Below are 16,919 nucleotides of genomic sequence, written 5' to 3' on the forward strand. Positions count from 1 at the left end.
GCAATAAAATATTTTAAAATTAAGGTATGTACATTGTTTTTTTTAGACGTAATGCTATTTCACACTTAATAGACTACAATATAGTCTAAACATAACTTTCGTATGCACTGGGAAGCCAAAAAATTTGTGACTTGCTTTATTTCGATATTTGCTTTATTACAGTGGTCTGGAACTGATCCTGCAATATCTCCAAGGTATGCCTGTACTAGTAAAGAGATTGAATCAGTAATCAAAAACCTTCCAACAGACAAAAGCCCAGGGCCAGGTGGCTTCACTGGTGAATTCTACCAAACATTTAAAGAAGAACTAATACCAATCCTTCTCAAACTCCAAATTCATTTTATGAGGCTAGCATAACCTTGATACAAAAACCAGACAAGGACACACTACAAGTAAAGAAAATTACAGGCCAGTATCCCTGATGAATATACATGCAAAAATCCTCAACAAAATATTAGCAAACTGAATTCAACAATACATTAAACGGATCATACACCATAATCAAGTGGGATTTATTTCAGGGATGCAAGGGTGGTTCAACATCTGCAAGTCAATCAGTGTGATACACCCCATTAACAAAATGAGGGATAAAAATCATATGGTCATCTCAATGGTGCAGAAGAAGCATTACAAACAAACTCAACAAAAGTGGGTATAGAAGGAATGTACTTCAACACCATAAAAGCCATATGTTACAAGCCCTCATCTAACATTAAACTCAACTGAAGCTGAAAGCTTTTCCTTGCCACTTTTATTCAACATAATTTTGGTAGTCCTAGTCACTGCAGTTGGGCAAAAAAAGAAATAAGAGGCATTCAGATCAGAAAGGAAGAAGATTTGCAGATGACATGACATGATATTATATATAGAAGATCCTAAACACTACACCAAAAACTGTTAGAACTAATGAATGAATTCAGTAAAGTTGCAGGATATAAAATCAATATACAGAAATCAGATGTGTTTTTATACATTAATCACTATCAAAAAGAGAAATTTAAAAAATAATTCCACCTGCGATTGTAGCATAAAGAATAAAATACCTAGGAATAAGTTTAACCAAGGAGGTGAAAGACATGTACACTGAAAACTATAAGACATCAGTGAAAGGAATTGAAGAAGACACAAATAAGGGGAAAGATACTCTCTGCTCATGGATTGGAAGAATTAATATTGTTAAAATGTCCATACCACCCAAAGCAATCTACAGATTCAGTGCAATCACTATCAAAATTCCAGTCGCATTTTTCACAGGGAACAAACAATCCTAAAATTTGTGTGGAACCACAAAAGACACCAAATAGCCAAAGAAATCTTGAGAAAGAAGAACAAAACTGAAGGTATGATACTTCCTGATTTCAAACTATATTACAAAGCCATAGTAATCAGAACAGTATGGTATTGGCATAGAAACAGATACATAGATTAATGGAACAGAATAGAGAGCCCAGAAATAAACCCATGCACACATGGTCAATTAATTTATGACAGAGGAGCCAAGAACAAACAATAGGCAAAGGATAATCTCTTCAATAAATGGTGTTGGGAAAACTGGACTACTATATTACACCAAACACAAAAAATGGCTCAAAATGGATTAAAAGCTTGAACATAAGACCTAAAACCATAAAACTTGTAGAAAGAAACATAGGGAGTAAGCTCCTTGACATCAGTCTTGGGGATTCTTTGGATTTGACACCAAAAGCAAAGACAGCGAAAGCACAAATGAATAAGTGGGACTATATCAAACTAAAAATCTCTGCACAGCAAGGGAAACCATCAACAAAATGAAAAAGCCTACTATATGGGAGAAAATATTTACTAATCATATATTTGAAAGAGGTGCAAACTATTATATATAAAAAAAGCTACAAGGATATATGGTACAACACAGAATATAGCCAATATTTTATAATAACTAAATGGAGTATAACCTTGAAAAATTATGAATCACTATATTGTACATCTATAACTTACATAATATTGTACATAAACTATACTTCCAAAAAATCATATATTTGAAAAAGGGTTGATACCTGAAATGTATAAAGAACTCATGTAACTCAATAGGAAAAAAACCAATCTGATTAAAAAATGGATAGAGGAACTGAATAGACATTTTTCCAAAAAAGATATACAGATGGCTAACAGGTACATGGAAATGTGCTCATCATCACTAATCATCAGGAAAATGCAAATCAAAACCTCAATGAGATGTTAGCTTACACCTGTTAGAATGGCTATTATCAAAAAGATAAGCGATAGTAAGTGTTGGTGACAATGTGGAGAAAAGGGAGCCCTAGTGCACTGTTGGTGAGAATGTAAATTGGGATAGCCACTATGGAAAGCAGTATGGAGGTTCCTCAAGAAATTAAAAAATAGAACTACCATGTGACCCAGCAGTCCTACTTCTGGATATATATTTGAAGGAAATGAAATCATTATCTTGAAGAGATACCTGCACCCTGATGTCATTGCAGCATTGTTGCCAGTAGCTAAGACATGGAAACAACCTAGGTGTCCAGCAACGAATTAATGGATAAAGAAAATGTGGCTGTATACAGCACACACACACACACACACACACACACACACACACACACACACACGCACACATACAGGAAAAAGAAGGAACTCCTGCTATTTGTGACAGTATAGATAGATTAGATAGATGCACCTTGAGGGCATTATGCTAAGTGAAATAAGTCAGAGAAGGACAAATACTGTGTGAGCTCACTTAATGTGGAATCTCACAGCTACAGAGAACAGATTGGTGGTTGCCAAAGGCAGGGAGTGGGGGATGGCTGAAATGGGTGAAGGTGGACAAAAGGGTACAAATTTCCAGTTACATATATATGTTTATACACACACACATATATATAAATAAGTCTTGGGGATGAAATGTACAGCATGGAGACTATAGTTAATACTGTATTGTATATTTGAAAGTTGCTAGCAGAGAAGATCTTAGACATTCTTATTACAAGGAAAAAATTGTGAATATGTCTGGTGATGGATGTTAATTAGACTTGTGATTATTTCACAGTATATACATGTATTGAATCATGTATACCTGTAGCTAATATATGTCAATTATATCACTAAAAAAGGGGGATGCAGGTTTCGGCTTAGAGGAGTGTTGGTAAAGTTCAGTATTTAGGTTTTTGGAGTACTCTGTACATGAAGGGTGTTCAGTCCATGATAGGAAATGGGATCATGCAGGGCAAACTTACAGAGTGATAAGAGAGCTGACATGAAGCCCCAGGAAATTCCAGAATGTAAGAGGCACTTCTGGCCTGAGGGCATTGGATTTTAGTGTAAAGATTGACATTTTTGGGACCAAGGCAGCCTGTGTCTGTTCGTGATAGGTGACCCTCTAGTATTTTGAGGAAGGAGCAAATGTAAGCTGTGAAAAGCTACTGCTTTGACAGGTACTTTAGAGTATGTTAGCTCTGTCATTTGTGCTAATGGTGGATTTATTTTTATTGGTCCTTAGATGGAATGCATTTTAATTCTTTTATTTGAATTTGGATATATTTGGCAATTCACAAAATTTTAATAAAGTTATTATAGCTTATAAGCTAGTTGCCAAGTCAGAGAAAGGCTAAAAATTAGTCCAGTCTCCCCATATACTTACAGGGTAGTTAAGTGAACAAAGAATGTGATATCACAGAAGTATAATAATAGGACATATTAGATCATTTAATCCGCAGAAGATAGTCCCTATGGAGTAGTACTGTATTATCCCTATTTACAGTTGAGGTTTAGGGAGTGACTTAATCTGTTCAGACTGCTATAACAAAATACTGGGTGGCTCATCAACAAAAATTTATTTCTCACAGTTCTGGAAGCTGAATAGTCCAAGATCAAGTATGGTCAGATTCTGCTGAGGGCCCTTGTCCTGGTTAATAGCCAGCATCTTACTGTGTCCTCACATGGTGAAAGGAGCTAGGGATCTCTCTGGAAACTTTTTTATAAGGCAGTAAGCTCATGACTTAACCACCCCAAAGGCCTCACCTCTTAATATCATGTTTGGGGGTTAGGATTCAACATATAAATTTTGAGGGGACACATTCAGACCATTGCAGAGAGGTTAGGTTAGGTTATTTGTCCATCATCATGCAGCCAGAACATAACCCAGTTTCATGCTGAAGTCTGCACTTGTAATCATCACCTGGAATTGCTTTTAGGACACAGCAAAATTTATACTGGATAGCCAAGAGCTTGGGTTAATGTTGCTGCTTGTTATTTTTCACCCCCATGTTTTTATGTAGAAGAATTCCAAACCTATAGAAAAGTTGAAAGAGTGATACAATGAACATCAATATGACTTTTACCTAATATTTATTGGATATTTTGTCACATTTATGCCCTTACACTCTTTCTTTACCCCTTCCCTCCCTCTCTCTCGTTCTCTCTCTCTCATTTTCCACCTCTCTCTCTCACTTTCCACCTCTCTCTCTCACTTTCCCCCTCTCTCCCTCACTTTCCACCTCTCTCCCTTCTCTCCCTATACATATATACATTATTTTTTATTGTGTATTAGGAATTTGTATTAGGAAATTACACACATCAGGAAACTTCACCCAGAATTTGTTACGTATATATCACCTAAGAACAAGGTATTTTCCTATATTAGTATAATATTGTTATCAAACTCATTATCACATTTGAATATTTTACAGTGATATATAATTATTTATAGTCTATAATCAAATTTCCTCCATCATCTCAATAATTGAGATATTGCTTTATAGCTGTCCTTCCAATCCTGGATTTATTCAAGTATCATGAATTACATTTAATTTTCATATTGTTTTAGCCTTTTAATTCAGAGCAGTTCTTTCTATTTTTGTTTTTCGTGTCATTGATATTTTTGAAGAGTTCAGGCCAGTTGTGTTGAAGAATATTTCACAATTTTTTGAAGAGTTCAGGCCAGTTGTGTTGAAGAATATTTCACAATTTGGATTTGTCATGATTAGGTTCAGATTAAATATTTTTGGCAAGAATACTATTTAGGTATTGTGTGCTTATTGTGATGTAAGTTTGGTCACTTAGATAAGTTGATATAGGCTACATTTCTTCTTTGTAAAGGTGCCTTTTTCCCTTTGTAATTAAGAAACAATCTGTGGGATGATACTGTTAAGATGGTATGACTCTTCTTTTCCTCTGCGTTTTGCCCAGTGGTGGTAACATTCGTTGATGATCCTTGTCTGAAATAGTTATTACATTGGTGGTTGCAAAATGTTGAGTCTGTCATTCCTTCTACATTTACTAGTTGGCGTTATTCTACAAAGAAGAACTTTATTTCTCCCGTTTTTTGTTTTTGAGGATCACTACAGATTTGGTATTTTAAAAAATTCAATATGTTACAATCCTTTATCAATATTAAAAATATGTCATATATGTGTAAAGACTTTTTCACATTGGATATACATCAGAAGCTGTTTGTGGTATAGCATCAAACATTATTCAATTCTCTAGTGTCAAAATTTTAGCCTTTTTTGCGGGGGGGTTGGCTGTAATGTGCAATAACGTGTTTTCTTTTTCTTGATGCTTAACATGACTAACAATTGTAAAAATAATACTGAGGAGCACTGCTTGGCATTGTTTATAGTTGGGTTTTTGGATACTGATCATATATCATGAACCTGGTTTGTTAATGCTTAATTTCAGAGCTTTGGAGTTTGTGTATTTTTGTTCTTTTCCATTTTTTTTTCAATAAGGAAAAGCACTTAAAAAAATACTGACAATACTTAGTATTATACATGCAACAATTGTCGTCACTTTGGTCAGTGGGAGCCCCTTCAAACTAACTCCTATGTCTTTTTGACTTGTCCCAGTCAAGTTTTGAGGACTTCCTTACATCCTGGCACAACAAGGTATTTTGGGCTCGCTTTGTACTTTACAAACCTGGAATCAGTCACTTCTGCAAGGAACCCTGATACCTTTAGTGGGGAATGGTTCCTTTAAAGGGGAACTGCTTCTCATTCTTAATTATCTATCCTTTGCTATCCTTATGGGATCAATTATTTCCAGTACAAAAAATAAGAGTGGATTCCAGATCTAAGACCCTTCTATGTCTTCTCAGAATTATTTGATAATAAAGTGTCTAAATTGAATTACTTCTCAGAATGAAGTGAGTTATATATAGGCAGTGCTGATGACTTGCCACAGGAGATGGGATGTTGTGCAGAAAATTGGCATTGTATTGTTTTTTCTTCTCCTAACTTAGTGGTGACATGTGAAGGTGAAAATAAGTATTTGTATCCTTCTTACTCTTATGTAATCCAGGCTTTTTCTTTCTGTGGTATAGTCACTTGAGTTGTTTCCCTCTTTGTTATTTTCAGCTCTCTGAATTAAAATCTCCTTAGATAGGGAAAGTTCTAATCCAGGTCTTTTATACTTTGTGCTTTGAACCTGCATCTTGTATTCATCTGCACATATGTTTTACACATTGATCTGTGAACGCAGTCTAGGAAACTGACATGAAATTAGGGTGTTTATTGTATTGAACATTTATGCTGGAGTATGGTTTTATGGCTCCTTATGAGGCCTGATGTTTTAGAAAATCCAAACTAGATTTAGCCTTAGAATTGGGATCTTGTACACCCTGGTCACTTATGGTCCAACAGCTTGAGAATGTCCTGCTCTGGGACTCTACGTGAAATGAGACATGTCAGTCCTTTCTACAAAAACTTTTTTTCCCCCTTGGTTTTTTTTTTTTATTGAAGAATAGTTGATTTACAATGTTGTGCTGATTTGTGCTGTATAGCAAAGTGTACAAAAACATTTTGCATTGAAGGTGAAACTCCTTAAACCTATCTATATGTTCCTTTGAAGTAGAAACATAAATAAGCTGTAAGGAAAGTGATTTGCTATTAACGTGTTTTTTTTGTTGTTGGCTGCACCACACGGCATGCGGGATCTTAGTTCCCCGACCAGGGATCAAACCCACGCCCCCTGCGTTGGAAGCACGGAGTCTTAACCACTGGACTGCCAGGGAAGTCCCATGTTTTGTTGAAATATTTAAAACTCTATCCCTGTGTAAGAAATATAGAATATATTTTCGGAGGGGTGATGTTGGTCACTTACAGAAGTTATAGGTAATATTTTAATTAACACAATTACTAACCTATCAATTGATTACATGGCTTATATATTTGTTCTTTTATGTGGATGACTGCTCTAAGACTACTTTAAAAATTAGCTGCCTGGCAACATAAAGGTGCAGATATTAAAATGAATTGCATGCCTTCCAACTATTTCTATTACTTGGCTAAATTTAGAACCATGTAGAGCTCCTGCAGAATTGAAATCTCTGGGGATTTGAATAGTCAAGACAGACAATATTTGGCTTTTTGGAGTAAGGAAGAAGAAAAGTAGCTTCAAATTAATTTTTGCACTGTCACTCAGACTGCTTAATTAAGACACAGAGTCCAGTGAAAAGTCAAAACTGTTCTGAGAATTTTATTTGACTGTTGCTGAAAACTTGTTAGAGCCTAGACTCTGGGTGGTGAAAGGGATAATTTTTTTCCCCTCCTAGGTGAATTGCTGGAGGCTATCTACTCTGCTTTCTCCAATGTCTCTTCAAATTATGCTTGATAAGTACAGTTATTATACTTCGCCTGGATGGATGAGGCAATACATCTGAGTTAGAGATCAGGTGAGCATTACAGTTGGGTACTTGTGGGTGAATTTCATGACACCAGAATTGTTTTGCATATGTGTAGATTCAGACTAGTGTAGGATATTTTGAGGAGAAACTTAGTTATTCAGTGTACACTTAACTACATGAAATAAGAAAAATCTGTTGACGGAGTTGGGTAGGACTTCAACATAAGAAATAACAGATAAATGGAATGGTACTTTGAGTAACTAATTTAAATATAAGTTAAAATAGACACAGACTTTACACAGAGTGAATATGAAATGTTTACTACCCGACTTGCCAATTCGAAGTGTAAGACTTTGCTGCTGCTATAGTAAGAAATTTTGAGGACACTGGAAAAAATGCCCCCCAAATTATTATAAACCAAGAAAATTCCGTAAGAGTGGAATGTAAGTTTTTTTTTTCTGACCCTGGATTTATATAAATGGTGAAATGTAAAAAAAACTGAAAGACAAATCTACGTGTTGCTCTCATTGAATTAAGCCCATGGGTTTTTCCTCTTTCCTTCCCCTTAGGGCTTCCGTAGAGAGCTGTAGAACACAATTTCCTGTGTTGCTTGGGGAAGTGAGCTGCCCTCAAAGGACTTACTGTTTAGTAAGACAAAATGTTATGAAGGAGGTAGTGAGATGGTTTTAATTTTCTTTTTTGTTTATCTCTATTTATAAATAACATGGATTTCTTTTATGATTAGAGGGAAAAAATCAATTATTTTAAAACATATTTGGGGCTTCCCTGGTGACCCAGTGGTTAAGAATTTGCCTGCCAATGCAGGGGACATGGGTTCGATCCCTGGTGCAGGAAGATCCCACATGCCACGGAGCAACTAAGCCTGTGCGCCACAACTACTTAGCCTGAGCTCTAGAGCCTGCGAGCCACAACTACTGAGCCTGTGTGCCACAACTACTGAAGCCCATGTGCCTAGTGCCTGTGAACAAGAGAAGCCACCGCAATGAGAAGTCCATGCACCACAACGAAGAGTAGCCCCTGCTCGCCACAATTAGAGAAAGCCCGCGCGCCTCAATTAGAGAAAGCCCGCCCGCAGCAACGAAGACCCAATGCAGTAAAAAATAAATAAATTTATTTATTTAAAAAAAAATTTTTTTTAAAGGATAAAGGGGCTATAAATCAACTCTTAAAACTTGTAAGTACTCCAGTAGACTTGTTCTCCAGTGCTACTGGTTGCCAGTTAGGTAGTGAGTTCTTTTTTTCCTGGGCTTTGTGACTATTTCTTTGGGTAAGCTCTCTTTTTACATTACAGCTGAAGCTTTTATTAAATAACTTCAGTGTATTTAATCAATCACTTAGATAATAAAATTTCTATTTAAACCTAGTAATGTATAATTTTGTTTCTGCGAAAGAGTATAAATACTCAAGTTCCCATTTGAACTCTGGGAGGAAAAGCTTGTGCTTATTAGCTTGCCCTAACTTGCTGAAGACTTAGCATTTTGATGTTATAAAAGGAACCCCTGTTAAATTTGAATAAGATAATATTATATGCTTTTACTATGGTTAAAACTTAAATTTTAGCACAAAGTAGCCCTTGGGGTGACAAGGAAGAATATTGCATTTTTCCGTAGGTCCCAGGGTTTTTCAGAGACACCTTGATTGTCAGATTAGGTACTTGGGACCATTAGAAGGCTTAGCACCATTCTAGGGTTGTGGGATCAAAAATTTTTTGTGTGCATTAAAAGACCTTGCTGGCTAGTGGTGGAGATAAAACTTGAACAAAACAACAGTAGATATAATGGATTAGATTCTGTATTATAGATGGAATGCTGTAGAATTTAGTTACATTTAATTGTGCAGCACAAACAAATGTAAAAGAAAATCAGAGAGAAATCAATATAGAAAGGTAGGGATGAGGTAGGAATTGAACTGGGCTCCCCTTTCCTGATTATCTTGAAGGAAATCTGATGTATTATTTCATCCCTAAATATTTCAGTATATACCCTAAATAATAAGGACTTTAAAAAAACAATATCAATACCATTTATTTTTAAATTTTTATTTATTTATTTATTTATTTTGGCTGTGTTGGGTCTTCGTTGCTCCGCGCGGGCTTTCTCTAGTTATGGCGAGCGGGGACTACTCTTCACTGTGGTGAGCGGGCTTCTCATTGCGGTGGCTTCTCTTGTTGCGGAGCACAGGCTCTAGGTGCGTGGACTTCAGTAGTTGCAGCACGTGGGCTTCAGTAGTTGCAGCGCGTGGGCTCAGTAGTTGTGACTCGCGGGCTCTAGAGCGCAGGCTGAGTAGTTGTGGCGCACAGGCTTAGTTGCTCCGCAGCATGTGGGATCTTCCCAGACCAGGGCTCAAACCTGTGTCCCCTGCATTGGCAGGTGGATTCTTAACCACTGTGCCACCAGGGAAGTCCCTCAATACCATTTACAGTTCTAAAACAATTAACAATAATTCCTTAATATTAAATATCTGGTGTTCATATTTCCCTGATTGTATCATATTTCTTAAACAGCCTGTTTGTTTAAAATAGGATCCAAATAAAATCTGTACCTTGTAGTTGGTCGATATATCTTTAAAAATCATTTAATCTGAAAAATTTCCCCTCTCCTTTTTTTCTTTCCCCGGTGTATTTGTTGAAGAATCTGGGTCATCTGTCCAGTAGTTTCCCACAAGTGGATTTGGTGATTGACATCATATTGGTGTCATTTAACATATTTCTCTGTACTTTGTATTTCCTTCAAATGGGCAGTTATATCTAGAGACTTGATCAGATTCAGATTCAGTGTTTTTGGCTTGAATACTTTATAGTGTACTTCCATTAGGAGGAAGTGTGTGATGTCTGTTAGTCTACTTTTCATGATGTCAGCAGTCATTGATGATCATTGTCTACATCCTTTATTGAATTTCATTAGTGATTACAGAATGGTGATATTGAAGTTGTATTATTTTAAAATTTATTTTAGGTGGAATACTTTTATAAAGAGATACTTCCCTCATCACTTACTTGGTTACTTTCAGGTATATCTTGTATAGGAAAGGTGAGACAAATGCTTTGAGTCTTTATTTTAATTAACAGTCATTGCCATTTTCAAAATAATGAATTTGTTCACTAACATCCTGCAAAGGTGACTGATTAGTTTTTTTTTAAATTGTCATTATGAACTCACCAATTTAAATATATTTATGGGTTTCAGTCAATTTCTTTTTTTATTCTTATTGATATCTCACTGATTAACTGATAATGGCAAATGGGAACCTCTTCAAGTTGGCTCCAATGTCCTTTTTTTAAAAAAGTAAATAATTAATTAATATATTTATTTATTGGCCATGCTGCGTGGCTTGTGGGATCTTAGTTCCCCAACCAGGGATTGAACCCAGGCCCTTGGCAGTGAGAGCATGGAGTCCTAACCATTGGACCACCAGGGAATTCTCTGCAGTGTCCTCTTGGTATGATCCTCCTAGTCTTTGATTGTTTCTTTGTTTTCTGGCCTGACCTGATACTCTGAGATCCTCTTTTACATTTCCATTCCTGGGCATCTAACAGCCATTGCCCCTTTATTGGGAAATGATGTTTAGAGGCCACAGTCTGGGTGCAAGAGGTACTCATTGCTTAGTGGGTTGTTCATTGTTTCTTGCTGTTTTTAGTGAACAAGGTTAGGAAAATGTTATCTTTTTTTTGAAATAAAGTGTATCACAAGTTCACATCAACATGTCTAATTCAAAGTCAGGACTGTAGATTTTTAAGTTCCGTATCTTCAATCTTACAGATTTGCATTTTTCAAATTGCAAAAGTAATATGTAATCATTGTAAGAAATTTAAATAATTCAAAAGTATACAAGGTAAAAGGTGACGATACTGACCCTACCCTAGAATCACTAGTTAACCACTTAACACAGTTAATTTAAAGGCTTCATAGTGGGTATCTTTCTTTTTTTTTTTTTTTGGCTGCGTTGGGTCTTTTGTTGCGGCACTTGGGATCTTCTTCGTTGCAGTATGCGGGATCTTTCTTTGCAACGTGTGGGCTCTTCGTTGTGGCACACAAACTTCTCTCTAGTTGCGGCGCCCGGGCTCTGCAGTTGTGGCACGTGGGCTCCAGAGCACGTGGGCTCTCTAGTTGAGGTGTGCAGGCTTAGTAGTTGTGGCACACAGGCTTAGTTGCCCCACAGCATGTGGAATCTCAGTTCCCCAACCAGGGATCAAACCCGCGTCCCCTGCATTAGAAGGCGGATTCTTAACCAGTGGACCACTGGGGAAGTCCTTTTTTTTTTTTTAGTTGTCATATAGTTGATTTACAGTATTTTATTAGTTTCATGTGTACAGCATAGTGATTCAGTATTTTTACAGATCATACTCAATTAAAAGTTATTACAACATAATGGCTATAATTCCCTGTGTTATACAATATATCCTTGTTGCTTATCTATTTTATACATAGTAGTTTGTATCTCTTAATTCCATACCCTTAATTTGCTCCTCTCCCCTTTGGTAAACACTAGTTTGTTTTCTATATCTGTGAGTCTGTTTCTGTTTTGCATTACATTTATTTGTATTATTTTTAATTTTTATTTATTTTTATTTTTCATTTTTAATTGGAGTATAGTTGATTTACAATATTAGTTTCTGGTGTACAGCAAAGTGATTCAGGTATATATGAATATATATTCTTTTTCATACTCTTTTCCATTATGGTTTATTATAGGATATTAAATATAGTTACCTGTGCTATACAATAGGACCTCGTTGTTTATCCATTCTATATATAATAGTTTGCATCTCCTAGTCCCAAACTTCCAATCCAACCCTCCCCCACCCCCCCATCTGTATTATTTTTTAGAGTCCACATATAAGTGTTATCATACAGTATTTGTCTTTCTCTCTTTGGCTTATTTCACTAACATAATATTCTCTAGGTCTATCCATGTTGCTGCAGATGGCAGGATTTCATTCTTTTTTATGGCTGAGTAATATTCCATTGTGTGTATGGTGATATGATCCAGCAGTCCCACTCCTAGGAATATACCCTGCCAAAACTATAATTCAGAAAGATACATGCACTCCTATGTTCATAGCAACACTATTCACAATAGCCAAAACATGGAAATAACCTAAATGTCCATTGACAGGTGAATGGATAAAGAAGATGTGGTACATGTATATAATGAAATACTACACAACCATAAAAAGAACAAAATAATGCCATTTGCAGTTACATGGATGCAGCTAGAGATTATCATCCTAAGTGAAGTAAGTCAGAAAGGGAAAGACAAATAAATACCATATGATATCACTTATATGTGGAATCTAAAATATGGCACAAATGAACCTATCTACAAAACAGAAATAGACTCATAGACATAGAGAACAGACTTGTGGTTGCCAAGGGCCAGGGGGAGGGATGGATTGGGAGTTTGGGATTAGCAGATGCAAACTGTTATATATAGGATGGATAAACAGCAAGGTCCTACTGTATAGCACAGGGAACCTATATTTAATATCTTGCAATAAACCATAATGGAAAAGAATATGAAAAAGAATGTATTGTAAAAAATAATTATAATAATAAAGGTAAATAATAAAAAACCAGAATGTATTGTATGTATATAACTGAATCACTTTGCTGTACAGCAGAAATTAACAAAACAATGTAAATCAACTATACTTGAATAAAATAAATTTAAAAAAAATTTTTTTAAATTGGGGGGCTTCCCTGGTGGCACAGTGGTTGAGAATCTGCCTGCCAATGCAGGGGACACGGAGCCCTGGTCTGGGAAGATCCCATGTGCCGCGGAGCAGCTGGGCCTGTGAGCCACAATTACTGAGCCTGCGCGTCTGGAGCCTGTGCTCCGCAACGAGAGGCCGCGATAGTGAGAGGCTCGCGCACCGCGATGAAGAGTGGACCCCGCTTGCCACAACTAGAGAAAGCCCTTGCACAGAAACGAAGACCCAACACAGTCATAAATAAATAAATAAACAAATACTTAAAAAAAAAAAAAAGAAATGGGAGATGGAGCAGAGAGCACTTGCCTCCTTAAAAAAAAAAAAAAAAAAATTGGGGATTGACGTTTTTTGAGGCTAGAAAAAGAAAGATGAGAAGTTATTCTTTATGTGAAATGAAGATTCTTACATATTTTTAGATTTACTTTTTGGATTGGTATCACATTTACATGGTACAAAATTCTAAGTATAGAAAAAAGTAGAGAAGTTTTCTTCTTGTTCCTACAATGAAAACCAGTCAGTTCCTCTTTCCAGGGGCAACTAGTATTACCAGTTTTTGTGCATCCTGTGTGCTTATAAGCATAAAATATACACATACATGTAAATATGTATGTATCTTCTTTTCTTCCTTTTTACAAAAATGGTTCTGTGTCTTACTCTTTTCTTACTTACACATACATCAAGTTATATGTGTTGTTGTAAGTTGAATTTCCTTATTCTTGTTTATGTCTGTACAGTATTATATGGGCTATGTATGTATTGTTTATCATTCTTCTATTAAAGGGCATTTTGATTTTTTCTCAGTTACAAATAGTGCAGCATGAATAACCTTGTACATATGTCATTTTGCATATTTGTAATATCAGTAAGATAATTTTCTAAAGGTGTATACTTTGGAATTTTTATAGACATTATAAAAATGCCTTCCAAAGATATATGAAGTTTACATTTCCACCAGCAGTTGTTTCAAGATTTGAGAGAGAGGTTTTAGTCGTGGTGGATATATACAAAATAACAACTTTTAAATGTTTTCGTACATGTATATTTGGCAGCATGTGACCTCAGCTTAGCCTTGTTCATTCAAGAGTTAACTGAGTGCCTATGAACCAGTGTAGTCTTTTGTGCTCCACTGTAAGCAACTGTAGCAGATTAACTTTACTTAAGCTCTCAGGGAAGGCTTTCTGGAGGAGCAGAGCCTTGAAGGACAAATGGGGCAGGGGAAATTCTAGATTAGTAGTTCTCAAATTTTGGGTGTCTGACCTTTTAACTCTTCAAAAAGTTATTACAGACTCTAAAGAACTTTTATTTATGTGGGGTTATATTTGCCAGTATTTACTGTGTTAGAAATTAAAACTAAGAAAATATTTAAATGTTTATTAAAAATAATAAACTCCTTGCATATTAGTATATATAACACACTAATTTTTTATACAATTTTTAAAGGTTACACTCCATTTACAGTTACTACAAAATATTGGCTGTATTCTCTGTATTGTACAGTACGTCCTTGTAGCCTATCTTACACCCAATAGTTTCTACCTCCTGCTCTCCCACCCCTATATTGCCTGCTCTTGCCCACCCCCATCCCCCCGACTGGTAACCACTGGTTTGTTCTCTATATCTGTGAGTCTGCTTCTTTTTTATGTGCACTAGTTTGTTGTATTTTTTAGATTCCACATATAAGTGATTTAATATAGTATTTGCCTTTCTTTCTTTGACTTATTTCACTTAGCATAATGCCCTCCAAGTCCATCCACTTTGCTGCAAATGGCAAAATTTTGTTCTTTTTTATGTCTGAGTAGTATTCCATTGTGTGTGTGTGTGTGTGTGTGTGTGTGTGTGTGATGTATGTACATTCACACAGACACACTTTATCCATTCATCATTTGATGGACACTTAGGTTGCTCCCATATCTTGGCAGTTGTAAATAATGCTGCTATGAACATTGATGTGCATGTATCTTTTCGAATTAGTGTTTTTGTTTTTTCCGGATGTGTACCCAGGAGTGGAATAGCTGAGTCATATGGTAGTTCTATTTTTAGTTTTTTGAGGAACCTCCATACTGTTTTTCCACAGTGGCTACACCAGTTTACATTCCCAGCAACAATGTACAAGGGTTCCCTTTTCTCCACATTTGCCAACATTTGTTATTTGTGTTCTTTTTGATGATAGCCATTTTGACAGGTGTGAGGTGATATCTCATTGTGGTTTTGATTTTCATTTCTCTGATGACTAGCGCTGTTGAGCATCTTTTCATGTGCCTGTTGGCCATTTGCATTTCCTCTTTGGAAAATTGCCTATCCAGTTCTTCTGCCCAATTTTTTATAATGTACTTTTTACTGAAAAAACTAATTTTTTAATAGTTCTGTTATTTCTTATTTATTTATGGCTGTGTCAGTCTTAGTTGTGGTACGTGGGATCTTTGTTGAGGCATGTGGGATCTTTCATTGCAGCACGTGGGCTTCTCTCTGGTTGTGGCATGCGAGTCTTCTCTTCTAGTTGTGGCGCACAGGCTCCAGGGCACATGGGCTCTGTAGTTGTGGCGCGTGGGTTCCAGAGCACGTGGGCGCTAATAGTTTGTGGCACACAGGCTCTCTAGTTGAGGCTTGCGAGCTCAGTAGTTGTGGCGCACAGGCTTAGTTGCCCTGTGGCATGTGGGATCCTAGTTCCCCAACCAGGGATTGAACCCACATCCCCTGCATTGGAAGGTGGACTCTTTTTATTTTTTTTTATTATTTTTTATTTTTTTATTTTTGGCCGTGTAGTTCTTCGTTTCTGTGCAAGGGCTTTCTCTAGTTGCGGCAAGTGGGCGCCACTCTTCATCGCGGTGCGCGGGCTTCTCACTATCGCGGCCTCTCTTGTTGCGGAGCACAGGCTCCAGACGCGCAGGCTCAGTAGTTGTGGCTCACGGGCCCAGTCGCTCCGTGGCATGTGGGATCTTCCCAGACCAGGGCTCAAACCCGTGTCCCCTGCATTGGCAGGCAGATTCTCAACCACTGCGCCACCAGGGAAGCCCGGAAGGTGGACTCTTTACCACTGGACCACCAGGGAAGTCCTGAAAAAACTAATTTGTAAAAAAATTTATTGAAGTATAGTTGATACAATGTTGTGTTAATTTCTGCTGTACAGCAAAGTGACTCAGTTATATATGCACACACATATATACTTTTTCATATTCTTTTCTATTATGGTTTATTACAGGATATTGAATATAGTTCCCTGTACTGTACACTAGGACCCTGTTGTTTATCCATTCTATATATAATAGTTTGCATCTGTTAATCCCAGACTCCCAGTCCATCTCTCCCCCACCCCCCGACCTTGGCAACAACAAGTCTGTTCTCTATGAGTCTATTTCTGTTTTGTAGATAAGTTCATTGTGTCATATTTTAGATTCCACATACCATTGATATCTTATGGTATTTGTACTTCACTTAGTACGATAATCTCTAGGTCCATCTACGTTGCTGCAAAGGGCATTTTTTCATTCTTTTTTTATGGCTGAGTAGTATTCCATTTGTGTGTGTGTGTGTGTGTGTGTGTGTGTGTGTGTGTGTATATATATGCCACAT

The 16,919-nt window shown here is 36.6% G+C and overlaps 1 protein-coding gene across 16 annotated transcripts in view; it reads left to right on the plus strand.

Moving 5' to 3' along the window:
* The window catches only part of R3HDM2 (R3H domain containing 2), a 153,109-nt gene that overhangs the window by 15,687 nt on the left and 120,503 nt on the right, over positions 1 to 16,919 (plus strand). For 2 of the 16 annotated variants that reach the window (XM_061205806.1, XM_061205805.1), the window contains exon 2: positions 7,547 to 7,666. The exons of the other annotated variants lie outside the window; for them this stretch is intronic. The gene's annotated coding sequence lies outside the window, so the exon portion shown is untranslated. The remainder of the gene's footprint in view (positions 1 to 7,546; positions 7,667 to 16,919) is intronic. 16 annotated transcript variants of the gene reach the window in all.

Source organism: Eubalaena glacialis, chromosome 11 (genome assembly GCF_028564815.1).
Source record: "Eubalaena glacialis isolate mEubGla1 chromosome 11, mEubGla1.1.hap2.+ XY, whole genome shotgun sequence".
Taxonomy (NCBI): Eukaryota; Metazoa; Chordata; class Mammalia; order Artiodactyla; family Balaenidae; genus Eubalaena; species Eubalaena glacialis.